The sequence below is a fragment of the Ammospiza nelsoni genome, chromosome 10 (assembly GCF_027579445.1).
Source record: "Ammospiza nelsoni isolate bAmmNel1 chromosome 10, bAmmNel1.pri, whole genome shotgun sequence".
Classification (NCBI taxonomy): Eukaryota; Metazoa; Chordata; class Aves; order Passeriformes; family Passerellidae; genus Ammospiza; species Ammospiza nelsoni.
This window is the reverse complement of record NC_080642.1, coordinates 16216290-16240118: the sequence shown is the minus strand read 5'-3', so window position 1 is coordinate 16240118 and position 23829 is coordinate 16216290.

Sequence of the window (23829 nt, the reverse complement as noted above, 5' to 3'; positions counted from 1 at the left end):
ATTTTAAATCATAAGATTTCATCCCAGCTGGGAAATGTGCGGTGTCAGCATTCCCAAGCTTTAGCACTGTTCTCTCATTCTAATCCTAGTGGAAACAGGACACTTGGCCTCTGAGCACTGAGGAAAGAATTAACTCCCCAGGATTCTACTATCACTGTGTCCATTTTCCTAACTTTTATAAATCTAAGATCTTGAAAGAAGTTTTGAAACCAACTGGTAGAAGACCTGATTGTGAACCAGTCTTCCTCAATGTTTTGCAGTTCAGGTGACTCCTAGTGTGGACAACTGGAGGATGAGGGCCCCAGGACATGACAAAGCCTAAGCTCACTGTTTTATCTGGATGCAGAAAGAAAGGCCCCTTGGCCTGTAGATCAGTGGTTTCATATTGAGAAAAGAACAACAAAAAAAAAAAAACCATCACAACAAGATATGTATACAAGACTTTTGTGGATAAAAGGTGTGTAATCTGCCCCAACAGTGACCAGCTGGAGACCTTCCTCTGTCTCAGGATGTCTGCACCTCAGGATGTAGGTCCTGCTTAAGAGGCAATAAGAATTATCAGATGTTCAGAAAATGTGCCTTGAGCTTTTGCACTTGAGGGGCAGCTGCAAGGAGAAGGTAATCTGTGTTTTCCACATGTATTGCAACTAGATTTGGTTCAAAGAATATTAAGACAGAATTATCTAGGACCATATTAAAAACCTTGTGTTGAGTAGGAGGGGGTACAAGCAAAAAGTGAAAATATTTCCTTAAATGTAAATGCTGCCACATACCAGAAGAAATACATAAATCAGCCAAAGTGTGGGTCACTTTGTGCTTGGCAAAATGTTTGACTCAACAAGAGATGGCATGCTGCTCACCTACTTTTGACTCAATAGAGTGCTGCCAACCAGCTATGAAAAAGCCATGGTGGTAGAATAGGCTAAACATTTGGGAGTGGTGGCCCAGTGGAAGGCTTTGGAAGGGTTGTTTCCAGGTTCTTGAAATATCTATGGCACAGCTAATCTCTACAGATACATTTAGGTATTTTTATAACAGCAATTATCTGGCAATAAGAAGGACTTGAATAGACTTTCTGAAGACTGATGTGTTGCAGTGCAAGAGCCTGGCCTGTACATGGAAACAAGGTTAAAATTGGGCTCTTCTGTTGAAATGGTCATTTGCAACAAAGACTCCTCCTGCTTTACACTGGTGAAGCAAATTAAATGCCATGTGGGACAAAACAATACCAATACTAAAGATCTGAGTCAAGATCAATCAATGTCATGATTTCTCTTACCAAAGTCTTAAGGAGATCTCCATGGAGATCATTAATTTCTATAATATGCATAAAAGAAATCCACAGGGTTCAGGGAGAAGCAAAAAGGGAGACTTTTAATATGCCCCTTTTTTCTGCATTTGGTTGTGATTCTCCTAAGTGATGAGTATGATGTTAGAGTCACTCTGTCCAGCATGGTGGGACTGTTACCCAGTGTCACTACAAGTATTTAGTGTGATCAGCCCCATAAGCCCCCCCCGAACCACACAGGAACGAATTGTGAGGATTAGGGCACACCAAGACACTCAAGCTCCACTCCTGTGGGTTTGGGGAGAAACAACACATTTAAACATTCCAGCTACAGTTCCCTTGGCAACGTACATAACAACAACTCAGTAACACTATGGGTTTCTGTTTTCTTAACCCTTCAGGACATTGACTGAATGAATACTTCCTTGAGGAAACTGTTCAGTCAACCAGATATACTCAAACACACTTAAATCCAGCAGGCCTTTTCTCTTTAAAGAAACAACAGCTGTTGAATTCCATGTCAAACTGATCTCCTCCCCTAGCATTAAAGGGTTTAATTCAAACACACGCATATACCATTAGCAAATCCTCCATGGAAGTCTGTATGAAAAAAAGCCAGTAAAAACCAATCCCCAAATGTCAATGTTTCATATCATTACGAAGTTACCGTGGAGCAGAGGACACAGAGAACAATACACAACATTCTATAAAGCACATAAGTACTCTTAAGAAACAAAACAATATTAGCATTTGTGTAGATTATAAAACTCAATATTGTTCCTGACACTAATAGGAATAATAATGTCTACAACAACTTCATAATTATTTCTCTGGGAATTTAAAATACTTTGTAAATATTACCCAATACTATCAAATAATAAGATTTACACCATTTTTGTGAAATACATGAGATATGCCCCTGAGTTTGTTCCCTAGCTCAATGAAGTGGAGTTTTCTGTGATATTAAACACATCTGCTCCTTAGCAGTGACTATTCCTCTTGTCCAAAGGTTTGGAAGAGAAACCACCTGCTGAATAGTTGTGCAAGGTCACCAGAACTCACCTGCCCTCACAAAGAGCTGCTGTAGACTTTGTGCTGTCATTAGTAGACAGAATTAATGATAATACTTGCAAGGCCTCAGTTAAAAGCTGCAACTGTTATGGTACTCTGCAGATTTCTTTAAGAGACTTGTCTCTGCACATTGTCTTCCTCAGAAGTTTAGATTTATGAAAGCATTAAAACCTTTACCCTGCAGACCTTTGCCACAGGCTGAGATCAACAAATGATATGTAGCAATTGTCTGAAAAGAACTTACCTTTCTCAGTATACAAGAAGGGATCTGACCTAGCTTTTTAGGAGAGCAAGAAAAAACATCAGTACCTATGTTAAAATTATAACTATTCCTTAACTAGTAGTGTACTGATGCACTTGCACAAGGGAAGAGATTGAAGCTACAAAAGTAAATCAGGGATCAAGGATATGTTAGTGCAGCCCAAACCAGTCACAGTCCATGACCCAGCTTTTTCATCCTTTCTCTCTGCAAGCTTTAATTTTTGTTTTTTTCAAAAGGAGCCTGTGTAATCTTCCCTTGGATCTGTCCTGCGATGATGAAGCACCTTGTCACATTTGTAGCTTCAAGCAGACAGAAGAAAGAGTTAAATACACCTGCAAAATGAAGGCTCTTTAGCCTTAAACATCTAAGGTTCCATTGTTCCAGCACTGCTTTCCATGGAGAGTGCTTACCTTCTCTGCAGCAGCTCCTGTGTAAATCTCTGGGAAGCAGACCTCCCTCCTCACCACACCCCCACCCCCAGCCTTAGCTCACAAACCATTTGTTAAAAGTTATGCAGCATCCTCACTAACAAACATGTGGTTGCCAGGGCATCCTTGTTCCTCAGCCAACTACTATACTAAGGCTTTACTGGCAGCCATCCAGCTGTGCCTCATTTAGGAACCTCTGCAGCAGTAAAGGATGTGTTTTTCCTGTTTACAGGAGAAATAAGTCAGTTTGTTGATTGTCTTCTAAAGACCTGAATCGTTTGGGGAAGCAGTAATTTTTCACAGCAGACTGTGAGACAGAACATTCCTCCATATTCTCTACAAATCAGAATTTAAATCTTACTGCAGGGAGCTGTGATTTTTGCACAAGCCCAGCTAGAGCAAGTCCCAGACAGGTTGGTGCGGCACTGTGAGCAGCACAGCCCAGCACAGAGCCTTGCATGGCAGTGCCCCACACAGCTGGACTGGTACCTCAGCACAAGTTCTGCAGTGGGTGGTGCTGTCTTGCCTGGGAGGAGAGAGTGAGTATTAGCAGCTACAAACCCCATTTCACTAAAGCTTTTACAGCATCACAGCAACATCAGTCCCAGCTAACCTTGCTCTCAATGTCAAGTTTTCTTGGGCCAACTGCACTAAAGAAGAAAGGATGGCACAGGATAGCTATGAAAGGGGCCTTGCTCACTGTTATATTTAGTGCAGGTGACACCCAAAGATGCAGCAGTGCTATGGCTGATTCCAGGCTGAACTTCTACCTGCCCAGCAGCCTGAGTGGCCATTGGTCACAGAAGCTGATGGCAGGGGCCATGGTGCCAGCAGTGGGCATGGGCTGCTGCCATGGTGGGAGCTCATGTCCTGAGAGCAGCACCCAGGATGAATGAAAAGCCAGAGGAGGGTTGCATCAAGAGGATTGACAGATTTTGTTGCTCATGCCATGATTCTTCTGTCCTTAATGCTTCCAGGGTGTCACTGCTCCTTCATTTCTCATTCCTAGAACAATTAATGAGCTGCATTTGTGCCCTTAGCACTGTCTCATGAATTTACAGTAGCATTCATGCAATAAGAGCTGGATGAAGAAAGGAGGGGAACATTCAGATGGAGATGGGATGTTTTGGATTACATATTCCTGCTGCCCCTAGAGGAGAACAAGGTTCCACACACTAAGGAAAGTTTAGACCAAAAAATCTCAATAGGAGGTGGATGCCACAATCACTGCAGATGTCACTCATAAGTGGTCTTAAATACCAGACCTTTTATCTGAGAATTAATTAAATCTAAACTAAATGAACCCTGGAATAATCAAGTGGAAAGGGCAATGAACATTTTCATTTTCAAGCTCTGTATTTTGAAAAAGCAAGAAGTAGATCCCTGTGCTTAAGACCATTAGAGCTTTACAAATTCAACTTTTGGAGGTCTCTTTACAACACTGGGCAATTTGTTTTAATAGTAACTATACCATTGTGCTAATTTGGGCAGCAGTTTACAGTCAAATCCTGGCACCCATTTTATCCATACTCCTTATGTGTCAGCTTACACTCTGGCTTTAGCCTGGGAGAAGCCAACAGGGAAAGTCAAGACAAATTAAACACTGGGTTATATTTAAGGTTTCTCCCTGCAGGATGGATAAACCTCACTGAAACCACTGTCTGAGACTGCAGGTGCAGCTATTGAGGACAGCCTAGATGCAAGCCAGGTCTCATTTCCAAAGCACAGAGTGGATTAAAAGGTATGGTTGCAGTTCTCGTTAGTAAAACTTTAACATAGCTTGTCACAGATGAGCTAAGAATGACATGCATTAATAGACAAGACTTCTGCACTCTAAGGCTGCCTTTGCTATTGCTTCTGTGTGCTGTATAATAGAAGTGGCTGATGCCAAAGACATGTGCCCAACATGTTAATGGGCTAAGTTAGGACGTGGTCAATGTTCTACAGCTTTTATATCTATAAAAATACATACACATATAAAAATGAATCAAGGATTACATATGTGTAGTGCTCCTGATTGATAGCAACTGAACTATTTATGCTGTTGTCTTGCTGGGGGAAAGGACATTGTGTTTACAATTCACTATGTCCCCAAAGAAGTAGTAAACAGTGTATCTATGCTATGAAGTAAGTATATAACAGGTCAGAAAAGCAATGTAATTGCAAAAGAAGAGATGGCAGATGAATCACAGACCTGCATCAAGTCTTACCCTGATACCACCCAAGAAGGTCTGAGCATCAGTATTCAGCCCTCAGGACTGCACTTATAGTTTTAGCATTTCAGACCTAAGGAAAAGAAAGAAATAAAAGAAGGCAAGAATTTAGCTTTTGTTCACTGTGTGAAAGGGGAGTGTGTAGCTCCTCACACAGTCCCACAGGACGTGCAGAATGCAGTGACTGCTCTATACAACCTTTCACTGGAAGAATGTGCAGGCAGCAAAAGTATTTGTGATACTAATTACAGATTAGAAAATACTCATTTAGGAAAATGTCTCTTGGCAGGGTATTTCAAAATAAACTAAACATATTCCTCTCCAAACTGATGGAAAGGGCTGTATTCTTCTATTTAGTCAGAGAAAAGGGGATTAAAAATGCACACCATTTGGGATGAAATGGGTTATAAAAATGAGACATAAAACACTTTACATCAGTGCTGACAAAGCCCAAATTAAAGAATCATCCTTTAGTTCAAAGACTGAAAAATATCAGACATCTAGATGGAATAAAGGTTCATTTAACATAATAATCTATTCCAAAAATTGGTATTCATCTTCCTAAAATACAGCAATGAAAAAAGTCACTCTTTTTGTCACAATTAAAAAATAAAAGAAATTAAAATGTTATAACTAGTATTATGGCTCAGTGGAATGCCACACATAGTAACAGCACAGATTTTGCCACAAGATAGACTTTTAAAATCGAGGCAATATTTTGAGACCATATTGCACCCAAGCCTAAAACTTGGAACATTTTAACTAATTTCATTTTGCATGGGCCTTATCAGAGTAGCTAAGAACATCAAAGGTAAATTAATATCTGGAAATTCCTGTGTAACTTAGAGTTTTGCTGAGGAAAAGCCATGCACACAGCATGAACTGGTATTAATAAGTGTACAAAAGAATGCATTATCCCTTGCAGTATATATATATAAATGTTGGCTATACCTATGGGTTTTTTGGAAGTCGTGTTGTCATGGTTACCATTCAGCTGTCTTTATGTTTTAATATGCCTTGTTTTGTAAGGTTGAGGTTCAATTCAAGTTCATGTGAAGCAAATCAACTGAAGTTTTCAGACATGGTCTCTAACTTAATGTGCCTTGTTTTCTGAGAGGCCAACTTGCAATACTTTTGGCATGACTTTCAGAGATGTCAAGCACCCTCAGATGCAGCAGAAGCCAATGCTCTGTATGCAGTGACTGAGTCATGAATAATCTGCCAAGCTGCACAATCCATGACAGTGTTCTTTTCCAAGGCTATAAACCTGCTTCAGGTGGTATGGGGAATGTTTCTGTGCTGCTACAGGCTGAACCTACCACTGTTAGACACTAACTGAACAGTGTGTCATTCTCTCAGCAGCCTTTATTTATTTGTCTGAAGCTACAGGAATGCTTAACTGTAATGTAAAACATAAGCTCAATTCCCATGTGTAACATCAATATCCCAATACCTTTGGTCCATTGAAACAGAAAACTCCATTTCCCCTTTCCCTTTGCAAATTTCCTCATGTTCAAGTGTTGGGGGTGGAAGGGTGTAATATGCAATTTGCCTTTGGTAGTTCATTAAAAAGCTGGAGTTTCAGCTACAGCTGAGAGAGAGACTCAGCAATAAACTAAAAAAAAAAAAAAAACCCAACCTAAAAAATAAAACAAACAAACCCCCAAACAAAAATAAATAAACAAACCAAACAAACCCAAACCAAACAAACCCAAAACAAACAAAAAACCACCTCATGGCCAGGGTAATTGAGCATCATCTCAGCTCTGTGGGGTTTGATTGTCTTCTGCAGGAAATCCCAAAGAGGCAAACTGACTGGTATAGGTAGTTTTTTGCTTTTCTATGGAAACAGAAGAACCTGCTCTTCAAAGTAGCCATTTTACCTTATTAGCTTTAAGAAAAGACTTTTCACAGCCTGCCACCTGGATTTGCAGAAGAATCCAGAAATGGCTCTTACTTTTTTCTCAATTTACCTTTAGCTGAACAACCTGGCAAGGACATGTTGATCATTTCTGTGGTGCACAGAAGTGGAGCCTGCTCATAGGGAGCTTTGTGGTAACACTCCAGTATAGCTGACTTGCCTACAAGATATTATACCAAATTTAAAACTAATTTCAATATTGTCTACTTTTCTCTTTGGTATAAAATTGGGAAAGAAAGGGGCAGGGGAGAAAAAGTTCTAGAGCAGAGTTCTAGTGCCTTTGTGTTCTAGGTTCATCTTATACATAGTCTTTCAGCTTTTAGTATTTTTAGATTTTGACTCCTGCTCTCTCAGGAGTGGGCACAGGCAAGCTAGCTGCACACACTGTGTTCCCCATGGCAGGTTTTCCTCTCTCTTGAGCACTCATAGAGTGCTAGGAGTACTCAAAGACTGGTTTCTTTTGCTCTTGATTGCTTGGCTATTGGTGTCTTTGGTTTGCTTTGTTTCCTTGGGGACATCCCTCTGCAGTAGGGTGTGGAACCATCTCTTTTCAGATTGTCTCTATGCATTCACACATCTCACAAGTGCACAGGAGGTTAAAAAGCTCTGCCCTTTCCAAGAGCTCCAGAAGATTTCTGAGGCACCAATTTAGCTAAAAAATGTTCAACGTGTAGGGCACAAAATGCAGCACAAACCACAACGAGACCCAGGTCTGCACTTGTGTTGTACAAATGTCTGTGCCTGGTCCCCACACACCTGTGTGTACACAGACATTTGGGTATGTAAGAGTCACATGTGATGGCAATGCCACAGAGGGACATAATGAATGTTATCATGGGCTGTAGAAAACACACTCCCACCCTCACCTGTGTTTATTCAATTTATTCATTTTTCATTCTTCTAGCTTTCAGGGAGCTATTCAGACAAATAACTAGCTGATATGTCATTATATGAGTGTATTTGTTATTAGAGATATACAATCGTTTTATTTTTTTATCAGACATCTCAACCTTTTTTCTTTATTTGATTTCACAGTGTGAATTCTTTCTGGCTTTTCACCTGTTCTGATACTAAATGGGCCAGTAAATGATAAACCTAATTTCCTTAACCCTAGAGTTAAGCATCATCAGAGAGTTGAAGATGAGTTGTAAGCAAATTGGACTGAAGGAGGCCTCCCTGGCCCCTGTTTCCAATTCCAGGGTATGTTCAGATGAGTGGAAAATGTTTGCTGCTAACCCCAGTGCAGAGCTTCCAGTTCATTGCACAAGAGATCCACTTCCATACACTTGATGTGGTCTGTGGGAGGAGGAAGAGAGCTGTGAGGAGCACCTATTTGTTATGCTATGGGCTCTGGGGCCTGGAGCCGTGCAAAATAGCATTTGAAATGTCACTTTCTAGGTTATAGCAAGAGATGGTTGTGATGACATCTCTAACCAGGCTGCCTTTGAAGAGCAAGCTCACCTGCATTGCACTGTGTTAAACTCTGATCAAGGACTGGCACTGCAGGGTCAGCTCCAGTGAGTAAGTTCAGGTCTCCATGTGTGAGAATGTTTTTATCACAAACCCTGGCTTTTTAACAGATCATTAGCAAAGCACCAGCAGGGGGTCTGAAAAATGAAAACTGCTTTTTGATTTCTTCATTAAAATCAAATAATTATTTATAGTTTAACTGATCAAACTCTCCACTTTAAAAAAAAAAAAAAAAGGTCCTCATTCTGCCTGCTTTATATTAAATGGTAAAGCAGCACAAGAGTGAAAATACCCTGGAGCCCTTTATCATCTTCATTATCTTCACTGGTGAAGTGAGTGAGTGAGTGGAGAGGTGTGAAATTCCAGCAGAGAGGAACATGCTGTTTTAAGAGGAAGTGCTGACATGCAGGCTACAATTAGACAAAAAATGACTGCTGACATTTAAAAATCATTACAGAGAGGAAATTGTGAGTGTAATTATGTCATCATTGACACTGTTCAAGTGTGCTGATGCATTTTTGCTGATCAAAATCAAGTGTTTATATTTGTAAATAGAATGCACTTAGCAACTCTATCAATGGAGATGTTCTAGCCAAGAACTACAGAAAATGAAGCCAAGTCGCTCTCACAAAACTTATTTTTTCCTTTTTATTGATTTTCAGTATTTTGATCTGAGAATCATATTTTGGTAATAGAATTGTTTCTTGTTATTTAGTATTTTGGATGACTGTTTGATTGAACCTTCTTTGTAGGGTTGTTTTGGTTTGGTTTTTTGCACAGAACAATAGGAATGGCCATTCTGGAGCAAGTCAAAGGTCCATTTTGCAAATGTGTGTCCTGTATCAAACAGTGGCCATCACTGGAGACCTACAGAAGAGTTTAAGACAACAGTAAATATATAAATATAATAGGTATACCAATCTCACAGTTTCCAAAATCTGCTGGTCACAGACTTCAAAGACTACTCAAAAAAGTCAGAATAATAAAATCTTTCTGACTTTAGAAATAGTCTGATACTGGAGTCAGGGCCAAGGAAGACATGATGTCATCAGGTGGCAAAAATGTAAATGTTATCATTTTCTTGGAGAAGAGGAGTTTGTTGACTGTGCAAATACTGGATTTTTAGCACTGCATTATTTAACACAGTTCTGCCTTGAGCCCTGTCACAAGTCCTTTACCTATAACATATGCCACTCAATGACAGGGAAAAGGGACCAATCTATGATAGATACAAATACTCAGTTCAGAATGGGCAAAATATGTGAAGGAGTATGTTTCTGGCTGATTCCAAAACTGGATTTTTTTTAATCTTGGAGATTTTGAATATTATATATAAATACACTTTATAAATGTGCTAGCAGAGCTGCTTGCAAAGGCTCTTGATGGAAGAAAAGATCTTGGCTTCTAAATTGAAATGTCCCCCAAAAAATGTTTAAAATTGCTAGTTCTCCTGTGGATGGCATTTTTTTCACAGTATTCTGGAACATATTTATGATGGAAATTAGGGAAAAGACAAAAAGTGTGAACAAGATAAAGGTTGCTTAATAAGGTGGTTCTCTACAGTATCAACACAGTTATTTTTGAAGGCTGTGGCAGAAACAAAAATATGAAAATTGAATGTCAACTTCTCAGGTTAAAATTAACTATTTCTCAGCCAGCACCTACTGAGCTCCAAAACACCCCTCTGTATGTCTTTGCTATTTTTATTGTAATTGGTTTGTCTGTGCCTTTTCTTTCAGTTTTGGGGGGGGTTTATTCAGTCCTCTCTTTATTGACTTTACTCTTTAAGAAAGGGGTTTTTGCAATCCACCTATTAATTTTCTGGGTGTCCTCCTGCAGCCAGCTTTTCTTCTTTTGACATTGAGTCCATCAGGTTCCATCAGTGTCTCTGTTGTTTGGATGTCAAAACATATATGCAGTCAAACTGTGTTAGCAGAATAATGTCAAGCAACTCTATAGTCACCACATCAGCGAAAGAGCTGCTTTCATGATGTCATTTTATGATTGGCTGAATACTTAATTCATTTTTAGAGTTATAAGGATTTCCCTGTCAAAACACAGAATCCTTTGTGCCATTGAAATGGTAGAAATCAGTAGTTAGGGAACAATCCACACTGTGTGTCTTGGGAGAGACCAGTCCCACAGGTATTTCAGATGACTGCTTATTGCAGCAGGAAATATTGAAGAGCTCATCAAAGAGGGGGCCACAGAAATATGTAATAGAGCTTCATTAGAGCACAAAAATATGACAGAAAGGACAGTGTTATGTTATTGTGATTCCTATTATAACATTTATTTATAGGCTACTTTCATCTTTATCTCCCTTTTCACTAATTCAGGCCTTTCTAGATTTATTTTTTTCTTTGGAATCACTGTTTTCCATATGTCATCTTAGTGGAAAGCTTATTTAATTACAGATTTCAACAAGCTAAAGAAAATATATTTTCCTCATTTTCTGCTTGTTTTTGAAAGACAGAAATCAAAAAATTCATCTTTCTCTATGCAGTAAACTGGTGCCACATAACTAATCTCTTTAGAAACATCTTTCCAGAATGGCTGAACTCTGAAACTCAGCCATATCTAATAATTAGTATTTTAATCTATCTCTAAGCATATTTTGAAAACATCATTTTGTCGGAAATTTTGATAAACACAAGATTGACAGAGCATTGTTGAGTATCAGGACTGTCAAGTAGTTAGATCCCCCCTCCTACCAAAGGGAGGCAAACACAAATCAATATCATGCTGAGCCCACCCGAAAGTGGGGATTTCAGCACCAGTTCAAGATCTGACCCCAAAAGCAGCAGTGGAAGGGCCCGCAGGAGACAATCTGTATTCTCAGCAGTGAATCAAATTTGCATTTTACCTTTGCTTTTAACTTAATGATGGTTGGGGTTTTGTAGGATATTTTATTTTATTTATTATTCTTAATTTTAGGTTTTTGTTAAGACCAGGATGGGTATTCCATAACATCCAGACAAAATGTATCCACCTGCACTTCTGGAGACCTAAAGTCTAACCTGAATCTTCCTTGACATTACGTCTTTGGACACCTAGAATGTTTCAGTCTCTGATGTTAGCCCACACAAAAGCTCCTGGCCTCTGTAACACAGCAGTCTGGGCTCCCTTTGCATCACCTGACAAACACAAGTGGTGTTGGGCTCAGAGTCTTGATGGGTGCTTTGCATGAGGCAAAAGGGAAAAAAAATCCCACTTCCCAAATGAGACACTGCATCAGCACAGATATTAGAAAAAATATGGTAAGCAATAAAAAAAATGCAAGTCCTTGGAGACTGGAGGGTGTCTCCTTATATTGTCTGCCTTGCACAATATTCTGTATAGTTTATGCTTTCATTGCAAAACAATTTGTCAGCGTCTTATTTGCCAAGACATTGTCAATATAACATAATGCAAGTCATGAGCTGCTGTCTGACAGCCCAGTCCTGTAAGCTGTGTCCTTTTATGCATTAAGGACACCTTCAACAAGAAACTAAAAAGACCTATTTTTCCAGCAGTTCCTCAGACCACTCACACAGTGAGGCGTGACCTGCAGAAGTTCCATGACAATGAGTAAATGTCAACATTGAAAGACACCTGCAGTGTTGTTTTCTTGCATTGGGTATTAGCAACAAAGCCAGGGCAAAGCAGTAACAGTGCTCAGAAGAGTGATTCTACTAAAGGACTTTGGGCACAGCAGTAGGAGAGACCATGGAGCAGTTACAATAATCACTGGCATCTCTTATCTGTTTTGATTACATAGAAGGATCTACCCTGTCACCTATCAGACAGGGACCAAATTTTAAGCCCTTTAATCTCCTTTGTAAGTATCTATCAAAGCTGTCTTCTTTCATCACAACATCAAGGTAGGGAACCTACCAATACACTTAAATAAGACTGGAAAATCATTAAAACAATGGAGCTCAACTGCTTCATGTTATTGCTATGTGTTCAGTAATAGTAACAGAAAAGGGTGTTGTCTGATTTTAGTAAAACATACTCTAGTAAGAATTATTGCCTGATCCATTCCATTTTGAAAAGCTTGAGCTGAGCCTCCAGCTAAGTTACACAGTCATAAATGAGACTACAGCAGTCTCCAAAACTGTTCAATCTTACAAATCCATGCATATAACATGCTCTTTCTACTATACAATGACTTAAATTAATATACGACCAAGGTGTAGATAAGAACATGCAGCAGAAAATACAATGGCCACTGTGGGTAAAAGAGGAACAATTTAAAATGGAACAATATGGTTTATCAGCAAAAGATCTGCAATTTTTAAAAACTTCATTCTTTTCCCCTACAGTAAAGTACAACCAAAAAGAAGACCTGGAAATCTGAAAATGTGGAAGCAGAATAACAATCCAGCAAAGAATGGTAAGAAAGGAAAAAGATATTATCCAAATTTCATTGTTGAAACATTTTTGATTCTGAAAATACTGGTAAAATTAGCACACTTAAGTTTTATTAATTAAACTTCAATTGTTATACATGTGAAATGAATTATGCAACCTGTAAATCTTAATTACATTGTTAATTGCAAGAACATTATGATCATTTTGTGATGCCTTAAATCAGCCAAACATGTTTCTCAATTTTGGAGTTGATCAGAGCTGATGGCATTTTGAATATAACACACTGCTTGTACATTTTAACAGAATTTATATAGTTAATTATAATATTTTGATTAGCATTTTAAACACTAGCATCCATAAACCAGAAAAACACAGCAGTATGTGGATGCAATATAATTTTAACACTTTATGCAGCAAATGCTTCTGGTTAAACAATTGGTATTAATTATGCAAACATGCATCATTCATGCACTGGGGGTTTATGTCCATCACAGCAGTGAAGCAGCTTCAGATTGAGACACAGATGCAGTTGGCAGAAGCAGCACCTGTAGTGAAACAGCTCAGGAGACTCAGGTGTTGTCATGCCAGGGCATTTGTAAACCTGCTCACTGTGCTCACATCATGTCAGTCAGTATTATTTAGACGCATCGAGACACTGCATCAATTTTATGCCAGATGAGTGTCTGGCTTTTCTTAGCATCAGTTCAGCCTCAAGTAATTAATTTAATTATATCAAGTAATTCATTTAATTATAAGTAGCCTCAGCTACTTACAATTAAATGTTGAAAGCAGTCATTGGCATGTCTGGTGAAAGCAGCCCTGCAAGAGGGACTGAAAGAACCATCAGTGGCCCATAAGCAGAGTAAGACCTCATCTAAAGTACCACGGTCCAGGTTAAGCACATGAATTCCAGAAAGTTGTTAAATGACAGGACAGATTGCTATTAGATGGAGCTCTGAGAAGTACCAATAATCTAGAAAACACAGTTTAAAAGGTAAGATTAAATAATTAGAGATAATTAGTGTGAAGAAGGGATACTTGGGATAACAGTCTGCATATACAGTAAAGACTGGTATAAAATGAAGGCATTAGCTTGGCAGAAAAGAAGTGAAAACAGCATAACTGGCAGTGGGAAAGAATTGTACTGGACATTATTAGGAAAATCTTTGTAATGCTGAGAACCAGCCCTTTGCCCTTTGTGAAGCTATGGAGGTGCTCTGTCACCAGGGTTTAACAGCAGACTGGACTAACATCAATCTGAAATGAAGCAGATATGGCTGGGCCTATGCTGGGGCAGTCCTTAAATGACCTTTTACATCCTCAGCATGTTAAGTTTTCTAGAACGCAGAAAGTGCTTCACTGTGCCGCTAATCCAGAAATTCATGCAAGAACTGGCATTCTGTAATGCTCTGCCCTATAGGAGGAGGTGGTTTTCCTGTTGGGACAATCCCCAGCTCCTTAAGGATTCTGCTGAACTGTGGCGCTTCCCTGGGCAGTGGCTGCTGCCATCAGTTTCACACCTATGTCCAGCATCCAGCTCTGGATTATATTATTAAACAAGGCTGTAGTACAAACCTTTCAAACACCTCAATCCTAGTTAGACCTTACCATGAAGTGTGAGCTACAACTTACAAACAGAAAATGTTATTTTTCTATCAGCTTTAGAGATATCCAATGAAGTTTGAATAGTTTTCCAACTGACGGAGGCATGAAAAAGTCAGATTGTCCTCTCCTCACAGAAAGATAACTCACATGTGACTCCATACAAAGGTATGCAGTCTTAGAGGCAAAGCTGGTCTTAGCGGCTTCACCAGAGCCTGTTTGGTGCTGTGAAAGGGTGGGACACAGCAGATCCTTTGCAGCTCTGGTTCTGGTGAAAGATTTCATTGTGCTCTTCAAGTTTGCCACTCCACAAGGCAAAGTTCAGGTTGTGCTTCAGTGGGATCTGGGAAGCCAATTCATGCACTGTGCTTTGTGTCTATTTTAAGACCAGGCTCTTCCCTAGCCTGCCTTACAGCACTGAGCCAAGTTCCCTTCAAAGCTGCATTCAAATGTACCACTTGGGCTAAAGGGTCTAGTAAGCAAAATAAATCAAAAATATAAAAAAAAAAAAAAGGCAAAGACAAATTAATAAGAAGGCTTCAAAATAAAAAATGTCTTTGGTTTAGTTTGTTTTTTCCATCTGCATTCAATTCAGTATTTCAGGAGACAGATTTAGGGCAGAAAGTTTATAGGTAGTGCAAACAATTCCCTGGCACCTCTCTTTTTCCTTCATTGAGAGAATGTCTAGCTTCCTGCTGAGCAGTAGAACAACTCCAGAGTTGATCAGGGGTAAGATGCATCAACCTACTTCTGTTGCCGGTTGGGTGATCCTGTGCTTTATTTCCCTGCAGCTGAACAACTCCACCTTCCTCAGATGCTTCTCAGCAATCTCTTTGTACATGAGTTTATAGAAAAGCTTTTCAAATAATTCAAAATTAAAGTAGGAATATGCCGTGAGTGTACTTGTAGGTAAAATTCAGAAATATTCTGATTTGATTTCAGAAGATTGGCTACAAGCCCTACAGCTGAAGTTCTCTAAATATGCTTTCAAAATAAAAAATACTCACTAAATGCCTCCTGAAAGAGTAAATAGTCAAAGCAGCTTTGAGCTACATTTTGTGCTTCACTTGCAAATAGTTATGTGACCCAGCCTCACACCTCAGCCTCTAACTCTGCAACAGGTCACCCCAGCATAGTGTTACAGGCTTTAACCTTGCCCTGCCATTCATGCTTAATGTGGTCACGGCTTGATTTCTCATGGCATGCTAAGACTCCTGGCCAAATTTCATTGCTAACAGGGAAAAAAGTCATGCTGACAAACTGAACATTTCCAGTGCAATTACAGGAAGACAGAGTGGCTTTTCACCCCAAAAACACATATATCCACACACATATACATGTGTATATAGACAGACACACTCATATGTGTGTATAATATCTTGCCTTTATGGTGCATTTAAGAGCTACAGTGCTCTTCTGAGAGAAAAGCAGCCATTCCCCTTGTCAGAGAGCTGCAACTCTGCCAGTCAGTTCAGTCTGAGAATGCCAAGTGAGCCATTTGAGACGTGTGATCTTTCAGCTGCACAGCATCCCATTCATCAAATGCTTCAGCAATGTAATATGTAAAGCTGGAAAAAACAGAAGCTGCAGATGCAAGAAAAATCAATTAGCAGGAACGCCCATGTAAGAAAAAAGGCCTGCACAGAGTCACCACATTGCCATTCTGAATTTCCTAAAGCTACCTCCTCCCTTCTTTTGGGTGATCTTGGAACACATTCTGTAATTAGGATGAGAGGATAGGAGTGTTCTAATCCCCTAATTAGGCACTGATAATTTAATAGAACACTGCAGAATTTAATGTCACTAGGTAGCACTAAGCACAAAGTTGGCATTATATCCTTTTCTCCACTCCCCTGCCCCACCAAAAATTTCAGATATGGCAAGCCTCAACATTAGGAAAGAGGCTGTTATAGTTTGCAAATAGTTTCCATCTGGAAGAAGGCGCACCCAACAGAATTCAAACAATGCACACTGCAATCTCAGTTACAGTGGCATAAATTAGGATCAATTCCACTGAGGTCAGAACAGTTATATCTGGGAGACTCGTGAAGATTGAGGCTAACTAACTGCAGGAGAGTCAGTTCTCATCTCCTCTCCCATAAGTCAGGCTGGCCCTAGTTTCCAGTTGGACTCTGTCCACATAGTGGGCCAAACCTGGCTTTAAATTTCAAGAGAAGAAATGTGGAGATACTGATTTTACTGGAGCTATTCCCAATTACAGTAGTGCAAAGTTTGACCCAGAGACTATTTTTATAGATCCAGGCACTGAGCAGTGGCCAGCAGTTGACGTCCCATCACACTCTGGCCTTGCTGGACTGGAACATTCAGAGTACAAAGACATTTCTGGGTGATCTGGAGCACCATGTTTCAGACCCATGTTTGATCACAATTATTTGTCACTTGGATGAAGGCAGCAATTCCCAAAATAAAGTGCACATGTGGAACACACTTATCTACCTAGTTCCTCTCCTCCCCCAGGAATATTTTTCGACTTGTTAACTACTGGAACCTGATCCTCATGTAATACAGGAAATGTGTAAGGGTGATACCAACGACCTTAGCAAAGTGCAAGCTGTGAATAGCCCTGCTGAAGCTGAGCAGCCAGAAAAGACAAAAATGTTGGTATGCCAGCTGTTGACTGCTACTGCAGGTGAATGGCTTTTAGAAACATTTAAACCAGTTGGAGTAAAAACAGGCCAACCCTCACTAATGGTAGAAAGGTGAGAGAGAAGGTAATAAAGCATAGGAAGTGCAGTGACCACATACAGTGACATGAACAGCAAAGAGTCTGCCTTTGATGGGAGGAAGGCAGAGCTTAGCAAGAGGCTACAGAAACACTGGTGTGAGCTGATATGGGTACTCCAGGAGGAGGACTGCCCTGGGTGGAGAGGAGGAAGCAGCACCAGCTCAGAGGCCTGAGGTCTGTCTTGCCACCTCTTCTCCCAGAGGGGTAAATGTGGCTCTGCACAGCTGAGTGCCCCTTAGGGCAGCAATTATAAGGGGAGTGAGAATGGTAGCTGTATATGAACAAGGCCCTATTAAGAATTCTCTCCCATTATTTAAGGTTGAACTGATGCAGAGTTTAATGAACCACTGCTGTCTGACAAATAATAAATACACCACACAAATGAATTTCAGGGTTAGTGAGACTCTTCATGAATTCAAATGGAATTTAGCAAATAGTCCCGGATGAAACAATGCAGAAAAAAGTCTAAAATGTCAAAGCACTTCATTTTAGTATTTTCAAAATGGAGTGGTTCATTTTTGAACTGCCAAAACATTTTCAAAAACTTTCAAAACAAGCTTTTAATCTGTCCATTTTTAAATTGCTCTAAATTTTAAAAGGAAAGAGAAAAAGCTTTTAAACACATGAAACAGCTCAAAACCAAAAATGAAGCCATTCTTTTGAAGAACAACTAAATACTTTGGATTGGAAAAAATTATTTTTTCTTGATTTTTTTTTTTATTTTGCCAGCTGTTTTTCAAAACTCAGTTTGACCAAAACTAAAATGCAATTCTGAAAAAAAAAATAGTTGTTAGAACCATTAACAAATATCTATAGACTCAGAGAGTGGTTTGGGCTGGAAGGGGCCTTTAAGGGCCATCTATTCCAACCTCCCTGCAATACACAGAGACACAGAGACTTCTCCAACAAACTAGGCTGCTCAGAGGCCCCATCCAACCTGGCCTTGAGTGTTCCCAGGGATGGGGCACCTCTTTGGGCAACCTGTGCCAGTGTTTTATCACCTTTGTTGCAAAAAAATTCTTTCTAATCTAAATTCAAGCATTACCAAGCTTCTGTTCTTGGTCATCTACTGCCCAATTAATGTCTCTGAGTTAAATGGAGCAGAGTGAAGCCCATTACTTTCCAAAAACTATTTGAGCTTATTGATCTGTTTTAAATTGGAAAATCTAAAAATATTTGTTTATATGATAGTAAAATAACACAGGTTCCATCTGAAAACTCTCTAAAACATTAACCATGCAAATAGTAGGTTTAGGTGCTTGAAGATATGACTGTTCTCTGCAGTGCTTTATCAGAATCTGTGTCTGCTTAACCTGATCCTGGAGTTTTTTTCCAGCCCAAGCTCCTTGAGCATCCCCACTGCCCTGGCTTGCTTGTAGGTAGATCCTACTCTTGCAGAAGGAGTGGAGTGGGATATCAGCTCCCACCCAAATTCTGTTCCACATCAGCACTGCTGTCCCATGTGCTCCTGTCCCACTCAAGCTCAGCCACACAAGTCACTGGAAATGTGGCACTTGTGAGTCCCTCACAAAGAGCATGGAAACGAAGCACCAAACTGCCATTCTCCTGAGGGGTTTGATACTTTCAGGCAGAAATATTTGGCTTGCAGGTGTTTGGCTGTCTGATGAATAGCTCTAATTTTCTACAGAAAGCAAATACTTTTTTTGTGGAAAAATATGCTCACAAAACTCAACTTTTCCTTTAATGAACAGATAGAGATGGAAAAATTTTAACCTATACAATGTAGCAACCTGTGTGGTTTCCACACACCCCTCAATCTTTTCTGCATGTCCACTGAATTGCCTTGCTATAGGAAATTGCACTAAGGGTGATTGGCTTTGAACCCAAAACATTTCCCAGTTTCTCAAGCTCTATCAATGGATCTATCAATGATGTTTCCATGTGTGGACCTTGACTTTTCTCAAATACCAGTCCTGTTAGAGGTAGAACAACATGCTACTGTACTGCATGTCACTGGATATTATGATCACATTCCTGTGCTGGCCAAAGGGAAGAAAAGGGTGTTTGCAAGGCCCTGTAGACACAAAGAACCCAGAACAGTTCCCCAGGAAAGGGGAGTCAGGTTTTGTAGCTATCTCAGAGGCATGAAATGTTTTATTACCAACACACATATGCAGACATTCTAGACTTTACTTGCTTCCAAAATAAAAAGACATATTATTGCAATAGCAAAAGAAATTCATCTGTGTTTGAGGTTTGTTATGATTTGAACAAAAGGAAGGAAATCCAGGGTCAGAGATCACTCCCTCCCTGCTGTCTATCACAACAGGTTACCATCCTTAATTTTACCCAACTTTGTTATATTGGAGGCTTGATCCTTAACTTTGAAGTTTTTCCCTTTTCTGGAATTAAGCCAGAACCACCAAATATTTGAAAACACAGGCTTAATGGAATTGAATATCGTTTTTCTCTGTGAAAGTAAAACCAAACTGAAAGTGTTTGCCCTTTCAAAAGATGCCTTTAAAATTGACATGTTTCCTTCATATTTATATTGGCTCTGGTTATTTGATAAAAACTGTACGAAATGTATTGCAAAATATTATTTTTAAAAGACAAATAAGGAAACTTTAATTTTTAAATTTTTTTCAAATATATCCTGCATTATTTTATATATGCTTTCCAGATTTAGCTTGACACTACTACGCATTTCAGGATTATCTGAGAGTTAATTCAATGATACTTTACTTTGGCTCTCCTTTTTTAGCATTTTGATGTGCCATTGTTAATGGATTTTAGTGTTCTCTTCAGGAATATTGATATAAAATCACAGGTTTGAAGATAAAAATTAAAAATACATATATACACAAAGGCAAAAATCTATATGCATATATACAGTTATACATACATATACCTGTGCATACATATGGACACATATATATGGAGCCCACAGAAATTACTCATAAAAATGCAATGTGTTCAAGCAGCCAACTACAATAAGCACATCATTCATTACTTTAAAATTCTATTGACTTTAGCGATAACTTTTCCTGAATAATGACTGTACATTCTAGACAGAGTAAAACTTAAGGAGTTTAAAAAAATATTATAATAGAGCTATGCTGAAAATAAAGAGAATTTCACAGAGGGAGGTTTCAGTGGCTGATATGGAGGGAGGAAATTTTCATATCAATAAATATGGTGGCATCTGCCAGGTAAAATGTTGTAATAATCCTCTGGGTGCTACTTCCCTCCCACTAATGTGTTGGACAGTTTAGATTAACACCATATGCCTGTTCATAGAAGGAGCTGGAAACCAATGTAAATACAGAGAAAGAGATCATTTTGCAGCCCTGTTTTCCCTGCACTCCTGCTGTCTCTGGGATAGAGGTTGGTAGTATGCACAGAATAATGGAAGAGGAGGAAAACAGCCCCAGGAACAGAGCAAAGCATGGAGGGAGAAAGCACTGGGGGAGGAAGAGAGAAGGCAGGGAAATATTTACAGGGAAATATTTATGTTGCAGCTTCTTTCTGATAGACTGAGGTTTTCATTCTCTTTGTATCCTCTTCATGTCCTCTTCCCAACTTCTGACCTTGCCTTGGTCTGACCTCAGGTGGGAATTGTGCTCCTAAGGCTGAGCCAGACTGCTCACCCACACCTCACCCTGTCCACTGTGCTTCTCTAATGTGGGCTAGCAGCAGTGCATGGCAATGATTTATTATAAACTAGGTGCAATTGAAGTTCTCCTGTCCTTTGGGAAATATTTGTAGATAGAAATCGTTATGTAGCATCTGTAGTTTCCAAGTATCCATATGCAGGATAAATTAGTCAAAAAATTATTCCCTGACTCTGCATTTACACTGGAGTCTTCTTGGCAGAAAAGATTGTTTACTTATTTGTGGCAGTATAGCAAGACCTCTCCCCTATTGTTTGCAAGCTTTAGCCAGCAGATGAGAAATATAAGCAACTTCAAATTAATATTTGTATCAAGCTCATTTATGAGTGAATTAAGTTAAAGCTTCTGAAATGAATGTCAGAATTAGCTTGTACTGTGCTTCACTGGCACTGTTGTATTAACATTTATGGTTATTCATTTTGACATACAGAGCTCTCCTCTGGTGTCACCAGACACGTTACTGTCTGTAATACTACAAGGCACATGGACACGTAGTGAGATTCAGGTGGAACTCCAAAAACTTAGCTCCCAACAATTTCTGTGGATTAACTTCTTCAGATAAAGGGCAGTGATGAATGATGCATTATATCAGAGGCAAAAATGTTTCTGTGAAAAAGTACTAAACCACATGAATTATCTGTTTTCTGCATGGACAGCTGTATAAAGTCTCCTTGCATTGTTTTTTAAGAAGAGGTCTGGGCTGGTCTGTCATTTGTGAAAATGGTTCCATGTTTCTTCCTCATAGCCTTTGTGTGTGAGAATCTAGAACTAATACCAGTATGTTTTTCACCCTTTAGTGAAGAAGTATGTTCCTACCAGAGGAGAATTCTGCAGTAAATAGAATAAAAATAAGCAAAACATTTGCAGGTCATCACATTGGTTATGTTTAAAAAAAAAAAAAAACTGATCAGAAACATTGTGGTCATATTTATTGCAATCCATCCCTGGTAAAATAATGAAAAAATATGCACTCAATTAAAAGCGCCAGAATTCAAACTAAGTGTTATTCATAAAAAATGGTTCAGTTAGCTGAATCCATGGTGCGACAGTGATAGCTGTAATAGAAATCAGCCATGCTGTGATTCTTTTTCTCTCAGAGAATTCACAATGTGTTTTTAATTAGAGGGAATCCAGTTTTCAAAAAACACGGCAGGTTTCTGTGCCACCAGTCTGCCATACCTGGTCCAGTAATGCCAGCATGATTTAAAAATTACGGGTGGCCATGTGACCCAGGGCTTCAAACCCCAAGCCAGGGATGGTTTCTACTCCAAGATTTCAGGTTTTCCTGGGGAAAAGGTATCCTCAAATTAGAAATAGTTGACTAGACAGTAAATGAGAAGGTCTAAATTATGCCCAACTATGACAACAACTGAAAGTTGCCAGGCTCGGAGCTGAACTGTGTGGCTTTTATACAAAAATTGTATTTTTTTCCCCTCAAAACTGAAAGAGGGCAGGGATTCAATAATTTCCTTTATTTTTTTCCTAAATAAAAGGGATTTCCAAGGGTTTGGCTTCAGTTCTAAGTAGAAAAAAGGAAGTGAGAAGCATTTTCTAACCAAACTGCACAGTGACATTGTGAGGTACGTGGTAAAGTTAAGCAATTGAGTCAATTTCTTGGCTGCAAGATTACCACCCGAGGGCAACTTACCTTATTTTGATGTTTCTGAAACCAGCAGGACTGTTTCCTAAGAAAATGAGTGGAGTAAGGCCTTGTTCATGAGAGATTCAGAGTGTAGAGGCTTCTCTGACAACAGAAATAGCAGCTGAAAAAATTATTTCCATTTAAACAAACAGAATTTCAAGAAATGCTGAGAGATTTGCACCATAATACATAAAGTAATTTACAATAGGTAAAAACAAAGAAGGCTTGATTCTAAATTTTAATCTGTTTTACTCTTCCTTACAGTTTAAACTCTTCTTGCTCCACAACCCCAAGTCCTCAATGTCTATGTTTTTACAAAAGGAAGCATTGGACTTTAGACAAGTGTTGGACTCTGGGCTGATGGTTTCCAAGCAAAGAAAGTTCCAAAGTCAAATGAGGGTTTATATCTCTGTGCTTAGAAAGTGCAGAAATAACGTTTCTAATTTCTCATTAAGTGAGAATTTATATCCTACAGTCCTACATAGTGTCTGTGACTGCAATACTCTTAGGCTATGACAGGGTTTGTCCCATGGATAATGTTATTTAATTACAGATGTATAGACATACACAAACACACACAAACCAACAAAACTGTATTCAACAGATAACTTCAATAATGGAAGAATTAGATAATATAACTGAGATCTTTTACATAGGACTAATCCCATTTACGTCAATGGAATAATTTGCTACGACAAGGGTTTAGAGGGTCAGGTCTGTATAACCACCATCTGTGCTCCTTAGGTTTTATCCTCAGATAACATTATTCTCCAGCAACAGAAAGAAAATACCACGCTGACAGGTAACCCAACCTATTTCCAAACAGCATCCCAGGCCCCTTAGGGCTTGGGTGTGACATTTGACTGCAGTTGCTTTCATACGTTGATTTATTCTGTGCTCTCACCATTGCCCTGCTCCCCCTGTGCAAATTCCTGCAGACATTAGCCTGGACACTGCCACCCTGCTTGTCCCCTTGTCACAGCTGAGCTCTGAGCTATCCAGACAACACCCTGAGAGTGACCCCAGCCAAGGTGGGGGCACTGATGGTGCCCTGGGCATGGAAAACAGGGACTGAGACCCTCAGGGCTGTGGCAGCTACTGCAGCAGGCACCACAAACCCTAATTGTTACTGGGAACATACTTCTGTGTTAAGGCACCAAATGTTGAGCCTTCTGCGAATGTTTTAAAGTTATGC